At 43.1% G+C, this 9672-nt stretch overlaps 1 long non-coding RNA gene across 1 annotated transcript; it reads left to right on the forward strand.

The window, feature by feature from the left end:
- Positions 1-4056: 4056 nt before the first annotated feature.
- LOC116078607 lies at positions 4057-8248 on the forward strand. Its single transcript, XR_004113606.1, has 2 exons — positions 4057-4163; positions 7700-8248. It is a non-coding gene; the product is annotated as an uncharacterized LOC116078607 (long non-coding RNA).
- The last annotated feature ends 1424 nt before the right edge of the window (positions 8249-9672 follow it).

A 9672-nucleotide genomic window follows, 5' to 3' on the forward strand; every position in this document is an offset into this window, starting at 1 on the left:
AGAAAGTAGTAGAACACTAGTCTTCAAGTGCTAAAAGAGAGAGAGAGCACTCCTGTCTAGAATCCTACAGTCAACAATATTATCCCACAAAAGCAACAGGACAATGAAGACAGTTTTAGTCATAAGACATATTGTCAGAGCTGCGTGTGGTGGTGAATACTTGTAGACTGAGCACTTCAGAGGCTGAGACAGGAGGGTCTGGAGCCACCTGGGCTACAAGAAGGTTCTCAGGCCACCCTTGGACAAATACCAAGACCCTGCTTCAAAAATAAATAAATAAAAAATGGATGAATCACACTTTTAGCTTATCTGAACTAAAACAAATGCTAAAGGAATACTGTCAGTGTAAGACAGTGTTTCAGATGAAATTCTAATCTTATCTAAGAGATAAAGATGCAGATAAATACAGAAGACTTTCAGAATTATGTCAGAAATCTGTTTCATCATGAATGAGAACTAAGGAGTGCTTGCAGCTAATATCAGACTTCATGCTGAGGTACTGAAAGGTTTGGCCCTGTGATCAGTAAGTCAAGGCTAAAATCTTTTCTGTTTAGAATCTAAACAGAACAATAAATGGGAAAGAAGTGAAGGGAATCTAGATTTGAAAAAACCCCACCATATTATTCCCAGCAGATATAAATGCTAGGCGCAAACTTCTGAATATATAGAAAAGATATAAGAACCAATGGGTGTGTTTAATGATGCTGTGAGTTATACAGTGAAATTATTTTCTGCATATAAACAATGATCCATCAGATATTGAAGTCTAAGAATATTATTACAGGGGCTGGGGGGATGGTGCAGCAGTCGAGATCAGTTAATGTTCTCCAGAGGACTCAGCTTCAATTCTCAGTACCCACATCAAGTGATTCTCAAATGCCTGTAACTCCAGCTCTAGGGTATTTAACACCTTCTTTTGGCTCCAGTGGGCAACTTCCAGTACCCAGTACCTCTCTCTCTCTCTCTCTCTCTCTCTCTCTCTCTCTCACACACACACACACACACACACACACACACAAAAGAAAATACCTTTAAAACGTGTACATCTTCCACATTGAAAATGATAAAATCTTGCTAAGAAAAATTAAAAATAGATAAAAATAAAAACTCCACAAATGAAGCACTATGGTGTATATTCACAGGTCAGGCATATCATGAAGGTTGTTTTCTTCCACAGTTTCTATTTTATAGCTCCCTCCCCAAGGCTGTCTATAAAATGTTGAAATTCTCTTCCCCAAGGCAGGCCACAGGAACTCTAATTACCACTCACCTTCCTGACTTGGAAAGAAATTCTCTGCCCTGCCCTTGCTTGACAATAGTTCCTAACGCCTGCCTCATTCCAGAAGAGTCTTGCTCATACCCTGGCAGGAGGACTATTACCCAGAGAGGTCAAGAATACTGAAGACCAGCCTTACTGTGTCCCCCACCGAATCTTTCAGCATTATTTCATATTCTTCTCATCCAATCATAGTTCACCTTGATTATTCATGCCTCAAGCAAATTGATTGAACTCAAAGAAGGGGTTTGTGTCTGATTAGTCAGAGTGGCATCTACTTGGCAAGGAGGGCAGTCCTCAGACGGAGCGCCCAACCTGTGTGACCTGACATAGTCTGTGGCTCATGGTATCTGAGTTGGATTACATTAAATGACAGCTAAGCGTTGCATGCCAGTGGTTAGAATCCACATCTGGTGTTAGAAGTCTTCTTTGTTGTTTGTGGTGTGATATAATAGATGGAGAAAGGCCCTTTGTTTTTATTAATGCATTTCAAAAAATTCAGTAGCAGTAAGATGGCAACCTTGCTCAAGCTGATCCACAAAATTAATATGGTTCTAACTAAGGCAGAGAGTGATCAAGTAGTAGAATGATCCTGACAGTCACATGGGTGTGTGAAGGAGTCAGAGTGTCCAAAACAGCAATGAAGAAAACACTGTCAAAGGCCTTAACACAACCTGACTCAAGACACTCATAAAAAGCTGTAGTCATAAAACGGTGTTAATTGGTGTGAACAGAGCCGAATATATCAGAGTAAAAGAGTAACGAGTCCAACAGACCTGTACACATACCATTGATTGTCAACAAAAGATTAAAGGCAATTTGCTAGACTAAGAATAGGTTTTCTGTTCTTTTAAACAGTGCCATAGAACAGAATAGAGATACCAAAGCTAGACCTACAGGTGTACAGTCAATTAACTCAATGAAGATATGGAGATAATTTGGTGGAAAAAGAAAAACAAAAGTCTTGTTTGTTTGTTTAGCAGCTAGTGCCAAAACCACAGGGTAGACATAAAATACAAAACAACAACAAAACCAGACTCAAAATGGATCACAGAATTAAATGCTAAATGTGCAAGTTGAAATTATAAAACTTCTAGCCAGGTACGGTGGCTGCATACCTGTGATTTCAGCATTTGGGAGGCAGAGGCAGGAGGATCAGGAGTTCTAGCCCAGCCTGGCATACATAAGACCCTGCCTCAATAGTTCAAAAGGATGTACATGTGATATTTAAACATGCACGTCACCAATGAAGACAAACAAATGGCAATGTGAGAGAAAGACGTTCAAGATTGTAAGTTACTAAGGAAATGAGAACTAAAATTTCAACAAGATCCCTGCTTCTGCTTTGCTCTGGTGATACTGTAACAAAATACCTGACATAAACAACTCAGAGGAAGAAAAAAGAAGATTTATTTTGGCTCACCGTTTCAGAGGGTTTGGCTCAGGCCCACTGTGAGACAAAAACGTGAAGGGGTGGGGGAGGCTGATCCTCACCTCATGGTGGACAGGAAGTGGGGGAAAGCAGCAGCTCACAGGAAGGTGGCAGAGCAAAGAGGAGCCCCAGGTTTACACCCAGTATCTCCTTCCTCCAGCCAGGCAGAGTCTCAAACATCTCTTCAGGTTTTGAGTGCATCAACAGTGGATGTAACTATTTACTAGGTCAGAACCCTCACGACTTACTAATCTCTGGAAAAGAGATTACACCCGGTTGCAATCACAGACTTCATAAGTCCCCTGGGTGTTTTTCTTTTTTTTTTTTAATTAAAAAAAAAAATTATCTTTAAGTGTGTGTGAGTGCCTTTGGAGGCCTGAAGAGGGCATCAGATCCCCTGGAACCATACTTAACAGACAGTTGTGAACCACCTATCTTGGTGGTTCATATACTTCTTACATGACTAATGATTGTTCTTTGTGTTCGCCCAAGGAGTGGAAAGATAGTGACACTAATGTTCATAGTTACTTTATTTGAAAGAGCAAAAAACTGCAGACATTCGAACTGTTCATCAATGTGCAAATAAGTAGATTATAATGTATTCATACAAAGGAACTCGGCCATAAAAAGAAAGGAGTTATTGATACACTCAGCAACATGGGTGACTCTCAGAATACTTATGCTGATGAGTAAAATGGGCCAGCCCAATAGATATGTAGATAATAAAGCAACAGTAACTGCAAATTAATCTGTAGCAACAGGCCACAGGCTAGTGGTTGCTGTACTGAGGCTGGGCCTTAGAGAAAGAGGGGAGAGTGTGTTCCAAGGAGCAGGAGATCACTGTGATAGCACTGTGAATGCACACATACACATTATCAAATTGCAGACAGTTTATAAACTATAGATATCTGCAGTTTATTTCATGTCAAAAAGAAAATATTGAGTCTGGTGTGTGTGGTATGGGAGTGGGGGTACTGGGCGTCAGAAACTGATGATTTCAAGGTCAGAAGGGCAGTGTGGACGACCTCAAGGTGAGAGGCAAGTGCCCACAAATTTCTGGTAGGATTTGGTTGTTGGAAGGATCCAGAGCAAATCAAGGAGCTGTGATCACGGGATCCTTGCATGGCCCCCCATCAGAGTTGAGGAAGGCTCCGACAACGGAAAGGGAGCAATGGAAACCACAGTGATCTAGGCTCCCCCGCCCCCCATCCCTCAAGTCCTCAGCGTGGTCATTTGATAGATCTGGGGCAAGGAAAACCCTATGGGGCTTGGAAAAAAATGTGCATTTCTGCTTTTCTCTGGTTTCTTTTTGTGAGTGGTGTCCTGTGACCCGAGTTCCTTCCGCTGACGATAGCAGAGTGTTAACACCTGCGTCAGAGCCGCTCAGCTCCAGTTCACCTAGCCTGGAGTAGCTTGGAAAGCTGCCCCTACTACACCTACCTGGCCTTCAAGACGGTAAGCGTCCCGAGGGACCAAGAGCTCTTCCTGCTAATGCCAGTGGGGCCTCTGTTACCGTGGCGATCTAGGAGCTGGAGTCCAGTGTCTAGAGTCAGGTTCTTTTGTCTGCTCTCAACTCTGGATGTAATGCAAGCCACAGACTATGACCTTCCCTCAGGACTCAATTAATGAGCCTGGGGTCAATGTCCTGCCCACTTCCTTACATCTCATCCCGCTGCCGTCTACTCCCTAAGGGTTGCAGCTGCCACGCTGCCCTCATTAATCTATAACCCCATCAGATGACAGAAATCTAAATATAGCTCTGGCTGACTGGCTGGTTGCCTGTGTGTTAGTTAGGGCAAGAGACCAGGACTTGTCCTCTTGCCTGTCTTTCCAATCCAGATACTCGGTGACTGGAGCGGCTCTCAGAGTACAAGTTCACAATCTAATATTGGAGTGTGAGAGTGGGTAGGTGAAGTGGGGGTGGGAGTATCAAAGAGAGAAGAGAGAGGAAAAAGGGGACACTGAGGAGTGAAATCTGAACCAGAGGCAAAATTAAGTATCTCGTGGGGTGATTTAACATCCATAAGCTAGTAGGGCAGTGGTGTCCCACACCTTTAAACCCAGTGCTTGGGAGGCAGAAGCAGGTGGATCTCTGTGAGTCCCAGGACAGCCAGGGCTACCCAGAGAAACCCTGTCTCAGGGAGAAAAAAAAAATCCCTAGACCATGGATTAAAGAGCTAAGCCGTGATTCTCAACCTGAGGCTTGTGACCCTTTTGGTGGGAGGGGATAACCCGTTCACAGGGGTCGCTTGAGACTAGGGGAAAACACAGATATTTACATCATGACTCATAAGAGTAGCAGACTTACAGTTATGAAGTAGCAATGAAAATAATTTTATGGTTGGGGGTCACCACAACATGAGGAACTGTATTAAAGGGTAGCAGCCTTAGGAAGGTTGAGACCGCTCCTCTAAAGCTTGTTCTCTTTAATGTTGGGAATTTGTTTAATGCTTTGAATTAATCCGGCCTCCAAAATCAGGAATCTGCTTGTCCAAACGCTGAAGGTTCTTGTCCCCAATTGTTTTTTGATGGATCATTGAAGAGCCAACGGCTAATGGCTGGGCAGGTAGACTGAGGCAGGACCTTTCAGATTTGTGAGGGCTAGGAACTGGAAGAGAGGAAGGTGGAGAATCGCCATGATTAGGAGGGAGATGGGTCAGGGTTAGAGCTGTGGAAGGAAAGTCATCCGAAATGTAGGTGAGAAGGAATGCAGGTCCCAGAAGGGCTTCCCAGAATCCTCTTGGGCAGCAAAGACTAGGGAGCTGCCCAGAGGAGCCAGGGCAACCAAGACAAAACAGAATTAGAGCCTAGGGAAGGATTTGAACTAACTGCCCAGCCTTTGAGCTAGTCAAGGTATTTAAAATTAACTGGCGTGTGTGTGTGTGTGTGTGTGTGTGTGTGTGTGTGTGTGTGTGTGTGTGTGTCTTTTATTTGAAAATCCAGAGGGCTCTGGCAGGTGGCTGGGAGTGACACCCCACCAGAAGCATAAAGCAGTATAGCTAATTTGCAGCTACAATTTAATATGGAAGCTGCAATGGACCTTTGACTGACATCACAGTAAGTAACTGGAATCTAAATACAGTGTGAAGCCAGTTGATTTATCTCCTCAACCTTTTATTCATTCACAGAAGCACATAGCATACATACAGAAGCCCTGGTGGCTGACTTATTTACCCTGCCTTCAGGAGACTAAAGCTCATACATGTAAAGGCCGTAAGGGGATCTTACCCCAATCTTGGAAAGGTTGAGTGAGGGAAGGTTTTTAGGAGGAGCACCCAATTGGATGTAGGCCCTGAAAGGTTAGTGAGAATAAGAGGAAACTGGTTGTGTGAGGGTTGGCAGAGGGCTGGAGGTATCCTCAAAGAATGCGTATTAGTCACTTAGGGTGAGATAGACTAGGGGCAGGGCAGGTTGGCACCTCTCAGTCATGAAGACCTTCATTCATCAATTCTTTCCACAAACTTGCTGAATATGTACTGAACGCCTACTCTGTGTTCAGCCATTCTACTAGGGAAATTAAGAAGGGATTGAGATTTGTTAAGACAGTTGCAGTCGCTGGACCGATGGAATGATTTCTAGACTTAGGTAATTCTACTAATAACCTCCCTCCTGTTTGGAGCTGGGAGTTGAGCCCAGGCCACACCCATACCAGTATTTGTTCGTAGTTGTAGTATGGATTCTGTTACAAGCATCCTTTCTCTCAAACAAACTGTACATATCAATGACAGTAGATGTAGATACCTGCCTCAAATGTCCTTTTAATAATCTCTCTTCATTCATCTTGGCCTCACAGCATGGCTGACAAATGACTTCCACCAGGAATTAACAGAGCATTAGGCCTGACATTTCCTTGTCTGTTGCTCACACTGGCTTTATTCATTTATGTTCAATCTGTGCGTCACTGTGAGCCACGTGTCCAATTTTTTGAAGGTTTTGGCAGTGATAATTAGATATTATAATCAAAAAGCCTTTTTTGTTTGTTTGGCAAGTTGGCTTTGGTTTTTCAAGATAGGGTTTCTCTGTGTAGCCCTAGCTGTCCCAGAACTCACTCTATAGACCAGGCTGGTCTTGAACTCAGAGATCTGCCTATTTCTTGAGTGCTGGGATGAAAGGTATGTGTCATCACTGCTTGACTCAGAAAATCTGTTTAACCGGACCCCTATAAAGTATAATACATCACAACATGGCCAGTCCAAAATTAGAGTGGTGAACTGGATAAGATGTCACATGCCCATAGTCTAAGCTACTTGAGAAGCTGAGGCAGGAGGATTACTTGAAGCCAGGAGTTCAACAATATAAAGATTCTGCCTCAAAAAGAAATCATGGTTGCCACTCTGTTTCCCCATCTACAGGTGAGGGGTTCCATCTTCTATCAGGGCACCTGTGCACGTGTCTTGCCTGGAATGATCTGGTGCACACATCAGGATGCCAGTGTCAGTCTGCAGGGATGTGCTTGTGCTGTCTCAACCTTCTGAGATTTGTACAAAACCATACCTTAGTGGGTCATTCTGTGGCGCATGCAGCAGGTGTTCTCTCTTATCTCAGGGGCAGATCGAGTTTTCCTGTTGTCTGTAGGAAGCATCCTTATGGACTCACTTTCCCTGAGTAAAATCCTCCAGTGACTCCTCACTGAATCAGGAAACATTCCCGGTCTGTCACTATGGCCCTCAAGTAGGAAAACTGTATAATCGTTCTACCTCAGACACTTAAAAGAGGAAGGGGGCCATGTTTGATCCCAGCACTTTGGGAAGCAGAGGCAATCTCTGTGAGTTCAAGGCCAGGGGTACTGGAGGGGCAGAGGGATACCAGTCTGTTATATAGATTAATTAATTTGGTGAATTTTTAAAGTATTTTTTTCTTTCTTCCTCTTTTCTTTGAAGAGCCATATCTGGTAAATTGATCTGCTGTGTGTCAACTAAATAGTCCAAGTAGAGGACACTTAGGTAGGTAGGACATCATCTCCCGCACTCAGGTCTTCATTGTTTCTCCAGGTGCAGTTGGAGAGGATCCGGCAAACAGACTCCTTGGAGAGGATCCGAGCAATTCTGAATGTCACCAAACTGACAGACATTAACCAGTTCCCTGAGACATGACACCCTGAGAGCAGGATTCTAACCTGCATTAGGGGCTTTTAACTCATCTTTAGAATTACATTAACTATTATTTAACTCAACAGAAGAAGTCATAGCAGAGGAAGACTGGAGAATTGCAAATTCTTGAGAGAGAAGGCTGCTGTGTGCAGGGACAGCCAACACATGTCAAAGGGAACACTAATGAGATACTGGACTTGGTTCCAACAGGTGTGGGATCAGATTTGGTGCCAGAAAAGTGCTGTTTCCTTCCAACATGGATTCTGGAACATATTTCCTGACATGAAAGCAACTGCCCAATAGTGTTTGGAATTAATATTTTCTGTTCATACAAACTGAGAGAGAGAATTTTCTTTTTTCTGTTGTCTAGGGCTCGTCAGTAGCAGTGTTCAGCTAGCAGAGAGGTGTAGTGTGCTATATGAGTATTTTATATTAAAATATGAAGTGTGAGAGCAGGCCATTGGCTGTTGATTGTATTTCCCTTGCTCAGTGAATTTTGTTTCCTTTTTACCATTTTATCTTCTGTTAGAAGATAAAATGGTAAATGCTACTGAAACTTGCCTGAGAACTATAGGACTATGGCAAACAAAAACAATTAAACAAAATTAGGAGAATCTGAAAAACTTGGGGCTGGAGAGATGGCTCATCGGTTAAAAGCACTGACTGCTCTTCCAGAGGTCCTGAGTTCAATTCCCAGGAACCATATCACATGGTGGCTCACAACCATCTGTAATAGGATCTGATGCCCTCTTCTGGTGTGTCTGAGGACAGCTACAGTGCACTCACATACATAAAATAATAAAAAAAATAAAAGAAGAGAAAATAGAAATCAGGTCAGAAGAGATGGCTCAGAGGTTAGGAGCTCTGGCTGCTCTTCCTGAGGTCCTGCCACATGATGGCTCATAACCATCTATAAAATCTAGTGCCCTCTTCTGGCCTGCAGGCATACTTGCAGGCAGAATGCTATCTACCTATGTTTCTATCTGTCTGTCTATCTATCTATCTATCTATCTATCTATCTATCTATCTATCTATCTTACGAAAGAAAGAAGGAAGGAAAGAAAGAAGGAAGGAAGGAAGGAAAGAAAGAAGGAAAGAAAGAAAGAAAGAAGTCAGCCATGTGGTGGTGGCACATGCCTTTAATACTGGCACTCAAGAGGCAGATCTGTGAGTTCAATACCAGCACTCAGGAGGCAATTCTGTGGTTTACAGAGTGAGTTCTAGGATAGCCAAGGCTACACAGAGAAACCCTGTCTTGAAAAACAAACAGAACCAAAACCAAAAATAAACCACTCTATGAATACTAACTGAATAAATACATTCACACATGGAAGTAACAATATTCTTGGAGCACAATAGCTTAGTCAAGATGCTCTGTCTGGTGAGGGCACATCTGAGGCTTACCTTAGTCTCCTGTTTTCTTCCTTGCACCTATATAGCTCAGTCCTCAAATTCCAGTATGGTCACTCACAGGACTCTGGGGCAAACTTGAGGCCAACTTGCAGGATGCTAGCTTAGGGAAAAGACTCCAAGCCTGACCATGTCTGTGTGCATACTCTTCTGTCCGTTTGATAGACAGGGTTCTCACTCTTGGAGCAGAAATTTACAAGGTCACAAGTGGAAGAATCCATGGCAATAAGTTAGAATTGGAGGCATTAATAGGAACTTGCATTTGGCTTAAGATGATTTTGTATTAGAAACATTTATAAATGTGTGCATATATGCAGGCTAGTATGTCTATGCAGTTCATTCCCTAGCTCCATAGGCTCCACAAACAGAAAATATCCAAAGCACTCAAAATGGAGAGAAGGTTCAATGGTTAATATCCCTGTCCTCAGAAGCTACCCCATAATCTGTCCTGAGGCAAGGACAAT

Source organism: Mastomys coucha, unplaced genomic scaffold (genome assembly GCF_008632895.1).
Source record: "Mastomys coucha isolate ucsf_1 unplaced genomic scaffold, UCSF_Mcou_1 pScaffold5, whole genome shotgun sequence".
Classification (NCBI taxonomy): domain Eukaryota; kingdom Metazoa; phylum Chordata; class Mammalia; order Rodentia; family Muridae; genus Mastomys; species Mastomys coucha.